Consider the following 15,670-nt stretch of genomic DNA (forward strand, 5'->3'; position numbering starts at 1 on the left):
ACCGGCCACCAAAAGACCGGCCACCAAAAGACCGGCCACCAAAAGACCGGCCCCCAAAAGACCGGCCACCAAAAGACCGGCCACCAAAAGACCGGCCACCAAAAGACCGGCCACCAAAAGACCGGCCACCAAAAGACCGGCCACCAAAAGACCTTCCACCAAACGTCCGGTCACGTACAAGTAGAATGTTAGTTCATTAGTTCATCTTTTTAGTCTATAGCCTTTCTCCTTTTAATGCAATTAAAACCTATAAAAACAGTTAACTAATAGAAAACAGCAACACTAACCCAAAACTCTTCATTTAATAGTTACAGCAATGCAAAAGGGGATTATACCTCCCTTCCTTGATCTTTTACTCCACCTTCAACAGCCCTTACAGATTTCCCGTTGACATTTACCACCCTGTTTTATCTCCTATTTCATGCAATGTGTTTTTCCAAGCACATTTTTTGGATGTTTCATCCATCTTCTAAGCGATCTGTCATCCCCGCTAGTAGATCCCTCCAAGTATTGCCACGCCATTTTTTTTATTGCTTGGCCGGCTTATCCTCCGTTGATGGAATTGTTAAAGAGCAGATACGAACGACGTCTAGGAGGGGGGCGCCTTTTGTCCAAAACGCCGCTTCGCCATCAGATGAGAGCGGCCATGGCGATAAGAATCTGAAGCTACGCCTGCAGGTCGTGTCACTCTATGCATAACAATCATGAAAACCATGTGCCCACCAGGAAAAGAAAGAAAAAAATACACAAACGCGTGTCGGTACTTGTTTCTGTGATAAATATGGATAAGGCATATTGAAGCTGCTGTTTGGCAAAGGCAAATAATCAATACGGTGCATCGCTTTGTTTCAAACAAAGACATATGCGCTTGTTTGTGCTGTCTGGAGCTATTTGCAGATTTAGAGGTCAAACAAGACACAAATGCTCAAAGGATAATGCATATCCCATAATTGACTGGAGCTGACGAAGAGAGCATTAGAATAAGAACGGTTTTGCAGAATATGCTGGACGGACAGTTAATAGAGAGTTGGGGAGAAAATGGGGTGTCATATGGAAACATGGTTGGCTTTGAATATCAATAGTAAAGACATTAACTACAGTGGTACCTGGATATATGAGTGGGTCGGCATATGAGCAATTTGAGATACGAGTACAATTTTGGGGAAATATTTAACTTGAGATATGAGACAAATTTTGATATATGAGTATATAGAACATAACTACATAAGAACATCATGGCCACTGTTTTTTCTGGACTCAACTCACTTGTGTAATGTCTCTATGAGCACTGGGCGGAGAATTGCATTTTTTAAGTGTTTTTTTCCTTGTTAGTTAGAGCGAATGGCGGAGCTTGTTCGCTAATATGAGAGGAGTATATAATACTTCTTGTTGGCAAGTGGTTGTGCGTTATCCTATTGTGAGGATATTTGTGTGCATCATTTTCAGGATATTTTGAAGGGAAGACAAAAGCAAACAACCCTCGATAGGTTGGATTTGAAAGTCAGGGTGGAGGCGGGGCTTAAAGAGCAAACACAGGAGAAGAAAGGTATCAAAATGTCAAATAAAATTAGAATTAAGTTTAGTGTAAGGTTAGATTTAACTTATTTTTGAGTGTCTGCATCGTAATCCAAGTTCATTTAAAATATTTTGTGTTATGTTACGAGCGCGTTGCCATGCAAAAAATAAAATTGGTCTAATTTAAATATTATTAAACACTGTAATACAATTAAATAACTAGTTATTTGTTACTTTGTTGATAGATGGCAACATTAGAACAAATACAAATGTTTTTCCAATCCAAAATCTTGTTTTGGGTGTTTTTTCAGAGGTTTGGAACAAAATCATTGGTTTTAGTTCATTTCTATGGGAAACATTCATTTGAGTTACAAATAAATCAACATACGAGCTAAGTCCCGGAACAAATTAAGCTTGTATCTCGAGGTACCACTGTACATGATAATTTTCATTAGCAGTTAATACGAATCAGTTCTTGAATCCAAAAATGAACAAACCTACTCCGAAAACTTGCCTTACCAGTTTTTTCCCTTCACTTAACTTCAGTAAATCAGATTAATCTTCTATAAATAATTAAATCATAACAATTTGGGTAAGGAAAGATTTTCAGTTAGACAGATACTCTTGTATTTACGTGCCCTCTTGTGCTTTCAAAATGCAAAAAAATTAATTTGTCTGAAATAGTTGAGTTAGTTAAGAATAACCATTCGCTAAAACCATTAACTCTTTCTCATGGCTGACTTGATTACCAACAAATCTTTAAAAAATTCAAAATAATCCATTCCCAAGCTCTGGCATGTCGATATTGGTAGCATGTGAAAGTTTATAACATATACAAGCTGTTATTGATCTAAAGGAGTAGAACGAAAGGTCAAACTGGGCTACAGTACGTGGGCTAAAGTCCAAACTGTATTTTATATTCCGCCTGTAAGAAGCTAGCAAACTTCAATCCAACATATGAAACGGTTCAAGATTTTTTTTTAGGGTAAATCATGATAATCACCAAACTGCAATTTTAGAAATTAACACAATATCTACAAATTATCCACCATATTTAAACCAATTATCTATATATAATCTTGGCTGATGTGTAGTATTTTTCTAGCTAGTATTGTGAACCAGCACTTCAAATAACCGAGAGCCTGGAGGCCAATTATTAATGAGGCAAAGAAAATACAGAATTTTCTCTCTCAAAGTAAAAAGAAAACTCCAAGAGTACTACAAACTATAAACTGAAATCAATTTGATTGTGCAATTATTTAGGACAAATGCCTTCAGGCTCAATGCAAATCTTGAAAAATCAACTAAAAATGAATTTTCTCGCATATATGGCGCATTTGTCAATAAAAAAAATGACTGAATCGAGGGTACGGCTTATATGCGCATAAATTAGACTTGACATCCACAGAACTACAAGGTGACAAAGACGAAATGCCATAATGCAAGACATTGCGGCCAATACAGTCATTTTTTTTCAAAATACAGTGTTCCCTCGCTACTTCGCGCTTCAGCTATCGCGGAATCAGAATTTCGCGGATTTTTTTTCAGGAAAAAAAAAATAAAACATTTAAAGATATTAAGTAAAAATTATAAATTAAATCATTTTACAAGAGGTGCAAACAAAATATTCAATAAGAATTAGTAATTGAATCCAAAAAAAGCCAAAGAAATGGTCAATAACATGGTGAGAGTTGAGGAATGGCATTGATGACGTCATGGCTGTTTACAGGCGTATCTTCACCGCCCAAAAAAACAATGTTCACAACTCCCAATAACGATGTTTCTTACGTGCAAAAAAACTGCAGAACATCCCCCATCCAGACTACTATGATGTTTTTGCTTGGTGGTGCTTTTTTGCACGCGTTATACGTTTCTTTAAGCATTTTTGAAGGGGCACGCCTACTTTGCGGAAATGCTGCTATTGCGGGGGGGTCCCGGTCCCCATTAACCGCGATAAGCGAGGGAACACTGTAGAGAAAAGATTAAACGCTAAACTAAATTTATTCTTACATCTACGGGGGTTTCTCTGGGCGTTTCGGTTTCCTCTCACATCCCATAAACAAGCAAGTTAAGCTAATTATATGCTAAAGTGTCCCTAGGTATGAGTGTGAGCGTAAATTGTAGTCCATCTCCTTCAGAATGTCCCACGTCTGGTGTCCAAAATGAGCTGGGATCAACTCTACGATCTCGTACGACCCTTGTGAGGATAAATGGTTCGGAAAATGAATGAATAGTGTTCATAAACAGTGAGCCAGGGCAAGTCTGTTGATATCTATGTACAGTGTTCCCTCGCTACTTCGCGCTTCAGCTACCGCAGACTCAGAGTTTCGCAGATTTTTTGGGGAAAAAAATACAAATATTACATTGAAACAACATATTTTACAGTTTTTTTTGTTATAACATGTATTTCACTCTCTCTACCCGTATTCTATATGTTGTACTGTATACAGGGGGGTAAAAAATTAAAAATAAATACATAAATAAATAAATAAATAGAAAATAAAAAAAATAAAATAAAAAATTAAATTAAATTCAAATTAAGCATTTTTGAAGGGGAATCACTAATTCGCGGAATTGCACTTATTGCGGGTGGTCCCGGTCCCCATTAACCGCGATAAGCGAGGGAACACTGTAAATAGAACACACTTTCAATGATAGCACATAGCATAAATGCACTCTGTAGTCGTATTTCCGACAATGCAATCGGCATGTTTAAAGAGTGGCATTAAAAATGGATGCCTGTGTTGCCGTATATACGCGCTTCCTTCCCTTTTCCACCAAGCAATCCCTGTTAGCAGGGAGGAGGGAAAACAGAGGCATACAGCGGGAGAAGCCACAGGAACTCCTGGCCTACCCCGCTGAGAACGATATGAACTTCACAACCGAAGCGGAGACACACGTCCCACAACTACTGCAATATTTATCGTGGTGGTTCTACTAGCTTTAGACACCAATCTGTCTTACGCAATCAAATTCCTGGAGTTGTCCACTATTTGAAATGCTTCTCTTTGAGAATGATGGATCGTCAAAGGATGTATCATGTCTAAAAGCAACCCTGAACAATACCATGACAACAGTGTTCGGATGTTTGGTCGGCGGTCTTTTGGTTGCCGGTCTTTTGGTCGCCGGTCTTTTGGTCGCCGGTCTTTTGGTCGCCGGTCTTTTGGTCGCCGGTCTTTTGGTCGCCGGTCTTTTGGTCGCCGGTCTTTTGGTCGCCGGTCTTTTGGTCGCCGGTCTTTTGGTCGCCGGTCTTTTAGTCGCCGGTCTTTTGGTCGCCGGTCAAATGGTGACAAAGAATTTACTGTTGAAACCAGCTCTCAAAATTATATTCATGAGTGGGAGTTTAATATCTCAGAAAGAGAGTTTGATATCTAAGAGAGAGAGTTTAATATCTAAGAGAGAGAGTTAATATTCTAAGAGAGAGAGAGAGTTTAATATCTAAGTACTGTTGAAAACAATAGATATTTAGATATTAAACTCTCTCATGAATATAATTTTGAGAGTTGGTATCAACAGTACTTAGATATTAAACAGTACTTAGATACTAAACAGTAATTAGATATTAAACAGTACTTAGATACTAAACAGTATTAAGATATTAAACAGTACTTAGATATTAAACAGTACTGATACATTAAGCAGTACTTAGATATTAAACACTACTTAGATATGAACCAGTACTTAGATAAGAACCAGTACTTAGATATGAAACAGTACTTAGATATTAAACAATACTTAGATATTAAACTCTCTCTCATGAATATAATTTTGAGAGCTGGTTTCAACAGTAAACTGTGTCACCATTTGACCGGCCACCAAAAGACTGGCGGCCAAAAGGAACCAAAAGACCGGCGACCAAAAGACTAGCGACCAAAAGACCGGCGACCAAAAGACCGGCGACCAAAAGACCGGCGACCAAAAGACCGGCGACCAAAAGACCGGCGACCAAAAGACCGGCGACCTAAAGACCGGCGACCAAAAGACCGGCGACCAAAAGACCGGCGACCAAAAGACCGGCGACCTAAAGACCGGCGACCAAAAGACCGGCGACCAAAAGACCGGCGACCAAAAGACCGGCGACCAAAAGACCAACGACCAAAAGACCAACGACCACCTAACACCATGTTAACCAGTAGTTAAAACTTGTTGACTTTAACATGCAACAAATCAAAATACAAAACTGAAAGTGGGTCAGAAACGAACCTACCATATTTTCTCGCATATAGACCATATTTGTCCCTAAATAAAAATATGACTAAATCGAGGGTACGGCTTATATGCGCACAAATTAGACTTGACATGCACAAAACTGCAAGTTAACAAAGACGAAACACCATAACGCAAGACAATACCATTAATTTCAAAATAGGGAACATATTACACGCTAATCCAAGGTGCAATAAATATTTGTATCCATGCATCATTACAGATTTTAAAAAAAACTTCATGTCCTACTGTGAAATATATACAAAATACCATGCCATATTTTGTGTAAAACTCCAATGAACTACCTTCATTAATCTTGGGAATTATATGCAATCCACTTGAAGCAAAGAATATGTTTACAACCATGTTACATCATTCCTTTTCTCCAACCCTCATAAGACATTTGGGAACTGAGGACAAATTGTTTCAGTTCCTAAGGTGGAGTTTTCTATTCTTGCTTGATGTACAGCTTAGGTTACGCAAGAGTCAGGTGTCAGACATTATCCCTCCGAGACTTTCTGGGAGATCAGTAGAAGACTTGCGTTCTTTTATTATGAAGTCACGCCGTCGTGTTGTGACAAATGTGGATTGACACGCCACTGCTAAAATCAGCAGGGAGCTTTTTGACGAAGAATAGGTTGGATAAAAAAAACTGCATGTACCTTAAAATGTTTTTTTTTTACATATATGCCAGTTAATTGTGTCATAGACATTAATGTAGTGAAGAAATCTGGGTTTTGAGTTTGGTTTGTTTAACAAGGGACGGCATATTAATGAATTGCAGTGTTCCCTCACTACTTCACGGTTCAGCTACCGCAGACTTAGAGCTTCGTGGATTTTTTGGGGAAAAAAAAATACAAATATTACATTGAAACAACATATTTTACATTATTTTGTGTTATAACATGAATTTCACTCTCTACCCGTATTCTACATGGTGTACTGTATACAGGGGGTAAACAATTTAAAAAAAAAATAAAAAAATATATATTTTTTAAAAAATTAAAAAATTAAAAAATATTTAAATTTTTTTTAAAAAAATTAAAAAAGCGAGAAAGAAAATGATGAGTGGCGACTTTATGTTTTAGGATTAAATTAAAATGAAGATTATAGATGTATATTAAATGTCCTTATTTCCCCCTTTTAAATTAAAAATTGTAATTTTTTAATCATTTTTTCTGTGTTTTTAGTTCAAAACTATTTTTTTCAAATAAAAAATATATATAAATAAAGATAAACTAAATATTGTTTTAGATCTATAAAAAACTGAATATTCAGGGATTTTAATCCAGTTCTTTTAATCCATTCATCAAAAAAAATCCAAAAAATAATGTAATATTTCAATCAGTTTTTTCTGTGTTTTTAGTTCAAAAATCATTTTTTAAAATAAAAAAAAATACATAAAAAAGCAAAAATAAACATTGTTTTAGCTTTATAAAAAAACTGAATATTCAGGGCTTTTAATTCAGTTCTTTTAATCCATTTATTAAAAAAAAATCTAAATATTACCGACCCATGTTAAATCAAGTTTTGTGAATGTCAAGTCGAATTTATGCGCATATAAGCTGTACCCTCGATTCAATCATTACATTTTTTTGTCACAAATGCGGCTTATATGCGAGAAAAAACAGTATATGAACACAAAATCTATTTCCAAGGCACCATTTCTTGCCCAACTTAAATTTCTGCTACCAAAGCTATCTAATTTACCTACCCACGTTTAAATCTCATTATACTTCTATAATAACAATAAAAACATTCAATTCAACATTCATCATCGATAAAAACATTATGAACTTAACTTGTCTTGAAGGGAATACCCACTATCAAAAAAAAAAAACCTTGCCCCTCCAAAAAAGCAAAAAAACATAATAAAATCACCTTCATAAGCGGCTTTTTTGTGGGTATACTTTTCATGAATAGTGCGAGAAGAATCAAGTTCTTGGGGTCATGTTAGCCCTTGATATTTACCTGTATAAGATAAGTCAAATGTAATTTTCTTGTGCAAATACGTGTGAAATTAAATACACAAAAATGTGGGTACCTTGTCGGACCCCTAGATTTATCTGGCGCCCCCACCTGTTCACTTTAAGAGAGAAATATGGCAAATGACTATGACATTTCATGTGGTTGGGTGGTTCCGCTTTGGTGGTTTGGCAACTGATACACGCTAAGTAGTTCTGCATTGGTGGCGATAAAGTGAGTAACTTGTGATCCAAACGGGCCTGCAAATCTACCTAAAGTACATTTTTATATCCCTGATAAATTGTGTGCGATAAACTGCTTGGCTGCATTGCTTGTAAATCTCATTTTAGAGATTCCAGAGACCTCCCACATGCGAGAAAATTTGATTTCCAAGACTTTATTTTTACAATTTTACCAACTGTAACACTTTCATTTTTCGTGTATCAGTGTCGTAAAGTGAGGTAAACATCATACAATAAAAGTGGTATGAAAATCTGTAAAAATTTTGCTCGAATTTGGATTTTTATTATTTTCTGGACTATAAGTCGCACTTTACCCAGGCCTGTCACTAATACTATATTTTTTTTACACTCTCTGACTACCAAAATCCATTTTTTTTGTTATAATTATCCAAAAAAATGTAAATGTTAAATTAACAGGCGCTTATTTAGCCTGTTCATGACCGGACGTTTGGTCGCAGGTCTTTTGGTCGCAGGTCTTTTGGTCGCCGGGACGTTTGGTCGCCGGGACGTTTGGTCGCCGGGACGTTTGGTCGCCGGGACGTTTGGTCGCCGGGACGTTTGGTCGCCGGGACGTTTGGTCGCCGGGACGTTTGGTCGCCGGGACGTTTGGTCGCCGGGACGTTTGGTCGCCGGGACGTTTGGTCGCCGGGACGTTTGGTCGCCGGGACGTTTGGTCGCCGGGACGTTTGGTCGCCGGGACGTTTGGTCGCCGGGACGTTTGGTCGCCCGGACGTTTGGTCGCCGGGACGTTTGGTCGCCCGGACGTTTGGTCGCCCGGACGTTTGGTCAACCGGATGTTTTGTTGTCCAGTCTTTTGGTCGCCGAACGATTGGTCGCTTGACGTTTGGTCACCCGGATGTTTGGTCGCCGGTCTTTTGGTTGCCAGACGTTTGGTCCCCATTCTTTGCTATGTTTTATTATTTAAAAGAAGCTTGTTTTTGTTTTTCGATTAGACAAAAAATATACCAAACAAAACAAGCAAACCCATTTTTACAGTAAACTTGTGTTTAAAAACACCATTTGTATTATTTTCATTCATACAAATAGAATTATAGGCAACGTCATACACACCTCTCCCAATAACCCAACTTTGACTAAACCTTCAATTCTAACCCATTAATTGAGTCTCTACCTTCATATTGACCACCATCTTTACTAAAAATAATCAAAGTACATCTTCTAAGTGTTAGACATGTGAACACAAAACACACACAGAAACACACACATTGTTCACTTTTCAGCTTCAGTTAGCAAGACCAATTTGCGCCTCTCCCCACAAAGCCGATGGCGGCTCGGGGTCAAAGTGCGATGCTTTCTGTCCGGCTGCACCTGTTTCACCACATTAAATGTTCGCCACGCTCCTAGGGAGGGGGTGCTATGAGGGGGGCTTGCATTTAACACATCAAAACACACACAACATACAGAAGGTCGAGAATAATGAAGGTGATGTGTTGTGTTAAAGGGCAGACTGTCTGTAGGATGCTAATTGTTTTGTCCAAAATATGCAATTGGTGGCCTCCAGGGCCATGCCGCCATTTTAACATTTTGTGTTTACGTTGGGTAAATGCGTGTTGGTACGCGGGTGTGTTGTCTATCTTATGTAGGCTCGGGAATAGTTTGGGTAAAAGACGACGTTTGTGCAAGACGATCAATTTGCACAACGCAAGGACGAACTGAAGTTGCATTGACGGACGATGTTTTCCCGATGGGGTGGGGAGGGGGTTGATTTACAAACCCGGCGGGGCTCATCAGTACCTGACATGGCTTAATCCAATATAAACATCCAATACGACCTCTCTACTCTGACCTTAGATGGTGACTTGATTTTTTTTAAGTTGTAAGAAATAAAATAAATGTCCCAAAGACACTGACATGATTAATTGAATTGATTGTTTCGTTCATTTGTCATCTGTTAGTGCGCATCGTCACCCCCGCGACCCTTGTGAGGATAAGTAGTAATAAGTAGTTTAAAATAACAATTTAGATATGTTTATACATGTTATGTCATTTTTTACCTTCCCGTTATTTCTGGATTATTCATTGATTATTTATCTTTCTGCCATTAGCTGGACTATTATTCTCCAAAAGTCACCTGGGATAGGCTCCAGCACCCCCCCCACTCTTGTGAGGGTAAAGCGGTTCAGAAAATGAATGATCAGTTTGTTTATTGTTGTTATTTGTGAATGTCGCTACTTATTCTTGTTGACTACTTATTAAGTGACTATTTATTCATAGATTATTTATTTGTTGACTATTACTAATTTATTTGTTACTTTTTTACTATTTATTACTTATTTTTTTACTATTTTTTATTTACTTTGACTATTTTTATTTATTTTTTGACCATTTTCTATTTACTTTTTTACAATTTATGACTCACTTCTTGATAATTTATTGATTATCTATTATAATAAAGTATATTTATTGATTATTTATTATGATTAATTATATTTATTATATTTTTTCATATTTACTTATTAATATTAATTATATGTATTTATTTTTTATTCATTGATTAATTATATTTATTACATTTTTTCACACTTATTTATTATTTATTAGTATAAATTATATTTATCATCTTTTTTCATATTTATTTATCATATTTATTTTATGTATTTATTATATATATTATCTATTGAAAATTTATCCATGTGTCTGTTTCTTATGTTGTTAACAACTAATTATATTGACTACTTATGTATTCTTTAATAAGAGTTATTATTTAGTATTATTTATTTCCCTCTTTGTTTGTAGTTCTTATTTATGCACATTGTGTTAAAGCTTAAAATGCTATTATTCTCATAGAATGACAATTCAAACCATTGAATTCAATTCAATTGGACTTGTATGGAGTCACTTACTAGTAAGAAAAGTTTCACATGAGTGACTATGTCGTACAAGAGGGTTTTAAGCACATAGAGTTTAGTCATTGGATTTCAACCAACCGACATTGATTAAAGCTGGTAACGGCAAGCTGGCGCTGTCGCCACTGGCTGCTTTGGCTTTAAGGAGAGTTTTGCTCTGTCAGAGCGGCCGGTAATGAGGACCGCGCCACGGCGGGCCGGGCCGCGACGCCGCTCGCACTTGCGCTTCTGTCTTGAGGTTAAATGATATGACAGACTCGCCTGCCTTTAAAGGTCAGCAGGATATTTTTACTGCCAGCAGTGGGCCCACCGTGTATTGCAGTTCTTATGTAACAACAGCAGAGAAGAGTAGTATCGTGGAAATATAAAGAGTAGAGTTGTACCTCTACTTATGAATTTAGCTTCAAGACATTTTTCGTAACTTGAAAATTGCGTAAGTAGAGGTGTACTATATAAGTAAATTCTCTAAATCGTTCCCTGGTCCTCACACAACTACCAACTTGGAAATTTTGTAAGTAGAGGTGTACTTTATATGTAAATTATCTAATTTGTTCCATGGTCCTCAAAAAACTACCAACTTGAACATTTTGTAAGTAGGTATACTTTATATGTACATTTTCTAATTCATTCGACGGTCCTCACACTACCAACTTGAACATTTCGTAAGTAGAGGTGTACTTTAGATGTAAAGTATGTAATTCATTCCATGGTCCTCACAAAAATACCAACTTGAACATTTTGTAAGGAGGTGTACTTTATATGTAAATTCTCTAATTTGTTCCACAGTCCTCACACAAATACCAACTTGAAAATTTTGTAAGTAGAGGTGTGCTTTATCTGTACATTGTCTAATTCGTTCCATGGTCCTCACACAACGACCAACTTGGAAATTTTGTAAGTAGAGGTGTACTTTCTATGTAAATTATCTAATTCATTCCATGGTCCTCACAAACTACCAACTTGAACATTTCCTAAGTAGAGGTGTACTTTATATGTAAATTATCTAATCCATTCCACGGTCCTCACATAACTACCAACTAGAGCCTTTAAAATTGGCCAAAGTGTCAAAAAAAATAATTCAAAATGGAATCATGGATAAGGAAATACATTTACTTTTTGGGGTATTTCGTAAATTGGATATTTTTCGTAACTGATGTGCATGTAAAAAATGTGTAAGCTGAAACTTACGCACCTAGAGGCATTCGTAAGCAGAGGTATGACTGTATTTGTAAAATATTTAATTAAAGGTCTATTTTTGGAAGGAAAAACAGCAATTAAAATTAGACTGGAGACATTTTTTTGGGAAAAATATGAGCAAATTAATGGAAATAACATTTAAATTCATTTGATTTTAGATAAAATACTTATTTCTCTGATAAAACCCCAATAATATATAAGTATAGTAATAAAGAAATAATTTTAAAAACAAGTGAAAAATCGGAAAATGTAAAATCCATCTTTTCTCAATAAAATAGTAATGAATGGAGATAAATGTTGTGTATGGTATGAAAGTAACAATGAAAAGGAAAACATATTTAATCTAACATTTAGATTTTAAGTCCAAAGACATAAATGTAGAATAAGAGTACCTCAATAATCTTTCCCTACACATTTTCAGTACACAAAAACACAAACTACCCTGCCCCTCATCCCATTTAATAATTATTTTACCAACATTCTACAATCCCCCCACAATTCCCCCCTTTTTACTACCCACCCCCATTCAACCTGTTGACCTTTTTAACCCAACCACACATTTCATTTAAAGTTCCTCATAAAGCATAACAGCTGGACATCATAGAATCTTATGATATGTGAACTATCATACGACGGCAACACCAACCATTTTGTCAATAGGCGGCAAATCATAAAACTTTTATCCGCCTACACACGTAAACATACACACCCACCCACCCACACATACACAAAATACGTAAACATACACACCCACCCACCCACACACCCACAAACACGTTAACATACACACCCACCCATCCACACATACAAATACAGACACAATTTTGTCTGGGGTCAGCAATGCTTCCTGGATTCAACCTCGTGGATGCGTTCCAGGCCGAGCTCCCACATATGCTCAGTGCTGAGAAAATTGCTGACTACAGCGTAACAATGAACAACCCCGTGGAGCACATCTGTGAAGTTCCGGCTTGGGCCGACACACAAATACACACAAAAATACACACTTACTGAGTACGCAGAGCGACGAGGGCGGAATGAAAAGTATATTTTTTTCAGATTTACTACCGTTTCTTTGGGGAGGCGGTATTAATTGCTACTGCGGGCTGTACTGGCGTATCACAGGTGAGCTTATTCATCATTATGAGCTTCTAAATGTGCTTGCTTTAAGGAATGCTTGAACTTGTGTACTTTGAAATAGTCAACAACTTGGAGAGGGGAAAAAAGCAACAGCTGGAAAGGAAAATGAAGTCTAAAACGGCAATAAATGAGGTCGAATTTGTAGAACTTGAAGACAGATAGATAAAATGATGGTCAAATTTTGACACTGATTTATGAAATACTTTCGGTTCTTAGTTAAGATTCTTTATCTACTTTGTAAAAAAAAAACAACGTGTAAAAGTACAACGAGTGATTGGTGGTGGATTAAAAAGCCTCACTGGCCGTACGAAATTGAAAAAATATGATTTGTTAATTTAAATTTACTACAGAGTATATTCTATATTAGATTAGATTCCATTGTCACAGTACCTTAGATTAGATTAGAGAACTTTATTCATTCCATATTCGGAAAATTCCATTGTCACAGTAGCAAGAGGGTGAGGTAAAAAAAAAGAAAAAAAATTAACTTGCGTATAAATGTGAAATTACTTAATAAAAATCCAAATTATAAATGTGAAATTACTTAGTAAAAATCCAAATTATATTAAAAAAATGTTAATAAATATAACCTTCCCAGCATACAAATAAAACTATTAAACATTTACTAAGATAAATACTAAGATTAATACTAAGAGACATATTCAATATTCTTTTTTTCTTCTGAAAATGCAGAAAATACACAGAAAATACATTTTAGACATTAGGGGTGACGGATCTTGTTTTTTGATCAGGTTGTGTATATTATGTGGCTCTTTGCCATAAATATATAAAGTATAAAGTTTCTCTTACTTTTAATCTCTCTTAAAACACATTTAAATTCACCAAGGCTCATTAAAAGAAAATTTAATTTGAAAAATAACTTGGTAGATTGTATTTTTTTATATCGTTTTTAACCTGGCACTTTGACACTCACAGTCTTTGCTATTTGTGTCTAACTTGTTCACCAAATTGTTATATATTCATCCAATAATAAATTTTCCTTACCGTTTATCTTCACAAAGGTCATAGGGGTGCTGGAGATTATCCCAGGTGACTGTGGCCAAATGGCGTTTGGCCTAAATTGGTTCCCAGGGAATCCATTTATACATATATCTGAAAGAGATGGGGAAAAAAATGTTTACCATAGTTTCACGACTATAAGGCGCACCGCATTATAAGGCGCACCCTCAATGAATGACATTTTTTCCATATATAAGGCGCACTGTATTATAAGGCACACTGTCTATTTTGGAGAAAATGTAAGACTTTTAAGTGCGCCTTATAATGGTGAAAATACGGTAATTGCTATTGACTTCCAGGTATGAAGCACTCCCTCACTACACAGTCACCTCTAGAGCCAGCCATTGCTGATGTTTTGGATTTTTTATGTATAAAATCTTGCAGTGGGGGAGGAGCTATATGATGGAAGATGTTGTAAATTAAGATGGCATCTGCAGATTTAACAGTATTGTTTCAGTTCAGGTGTTTTTTTTTTTTTTTTTTAATATCTGACAGTGGTGGTTGTTTTTTGGTTTTGTTTTTTTCCATATATAAGGCGTACTGGATTATAAGGCGCACTGTCTATTTTGGAGAACATTTAAGACTTTTAAGTGCACCTTATAGTCGTGAAAATACAGTAATTGCTATTGACTTCCAGATATGAAGCACTCACTACTCTACAGTCACCTCTAGAGCCAGCCATTTTGGATATTTTTGTATCAAATCTTGCAGTGGGGGAGGAGCTATATGATGGAAGATGTTGTAAACTAAGATGGCATCTGCATATTTAACAGTATTGTTTCAGTTCAGGTGTTTTTTTTAATATCTGACAGTGGTGGTTTTACGTCTTTGGTTTTCTGTTTTTTCCATATATAAGGCGCACTGGATTATAAGGCACACTGTCTATTTTGGAGAAAATGTAAGACTTTTAAGTGCGCCTTATAGTCGTGAAAATACGGTAATTGCCATTCTGCATGGTGGTTTGATTGTGAGTAGAAAGATTGTACTACATTTTTTACTGGTTCCCGCTAGTAAAGAACATAGCCAGTGAAGCAAAGTCGGGGAGTTACGCGAGCAAGAGATGACATTCCGAGACTCATTCCTAGCAGTAAAAGGACGGCTGCCCCTGACACGTTGGTGGCGCATTGTCGGGTAATTGAGGTCTTATCACTGGGCGAGATGTCGTCCCGAGAAAACAGACAATCAGGTGAGCCGAGGAGCGTTTTCTCAAGCGGTGAGATTGCCGTGGCCACAATCGTATGATTGATACGGTGGAGCCGTGTGTGGCCAGCGTGGCTCAAAAGGCCACTTTTCACAGCATTTTTAAACAACTTGTGTGAGATGTGGGAGATGAAACTATTATTACATAGTAAAGCCTTGCTTTTGAAACTGTTTTGCAGACTCGATTCATCATAAGCAACTTCTTTTTCATTTATTTCTTTTCAGATTAAGATTTTTCTTACTCTTTTAAGGGTTTGGATCTGGGGATTTTATTGATCTCGGTCATTAGCTATGGTAATAAAGCGGCACTTTATATAAAGG

The 15,670-nt window shown here is 36.6% G+C and overlaps 1 long non-coding RNA gene across 1 annotated transcript in view; it reads right to left on the bottom strand.

Annotated features, from left to right (window-relative positions):
* The window catches only part of LOC144194711 (uncharacterized), a 45,161-nt gene extending 30,917 nt beyond the window's left edge, over positions 1–14,244 (bottom strand). The window contains exon 1 of the long non-coding RNA XR_013325954.1: positions 14,135–14,244. This is a non-coding gene — a long non-coding RNA (uncharacterized LOC144194711). The remainder of the gene's footprint in view (positions 1–14,134) is intronic.
* Positions 14,245–15,670: the final 1,426 nt, after the last annotated feature.

The sequence above is a fragment of the Stigmatopora nigra genome, chromosome 3 (assembly GCF_051989575.1).
Source record: "Stigmatopora nigra isolate UIUO_SnigA chromosome 3, RoL_Snig_1.1, whole genome shotgun sequence".
Taxonomy (NCBI): Eukaryota; Metazoa; Chordata; class Actinopteri; order Syngnathiformes; family Syngnathidae; genus Stigmatopora; species Stigmatopora nigra.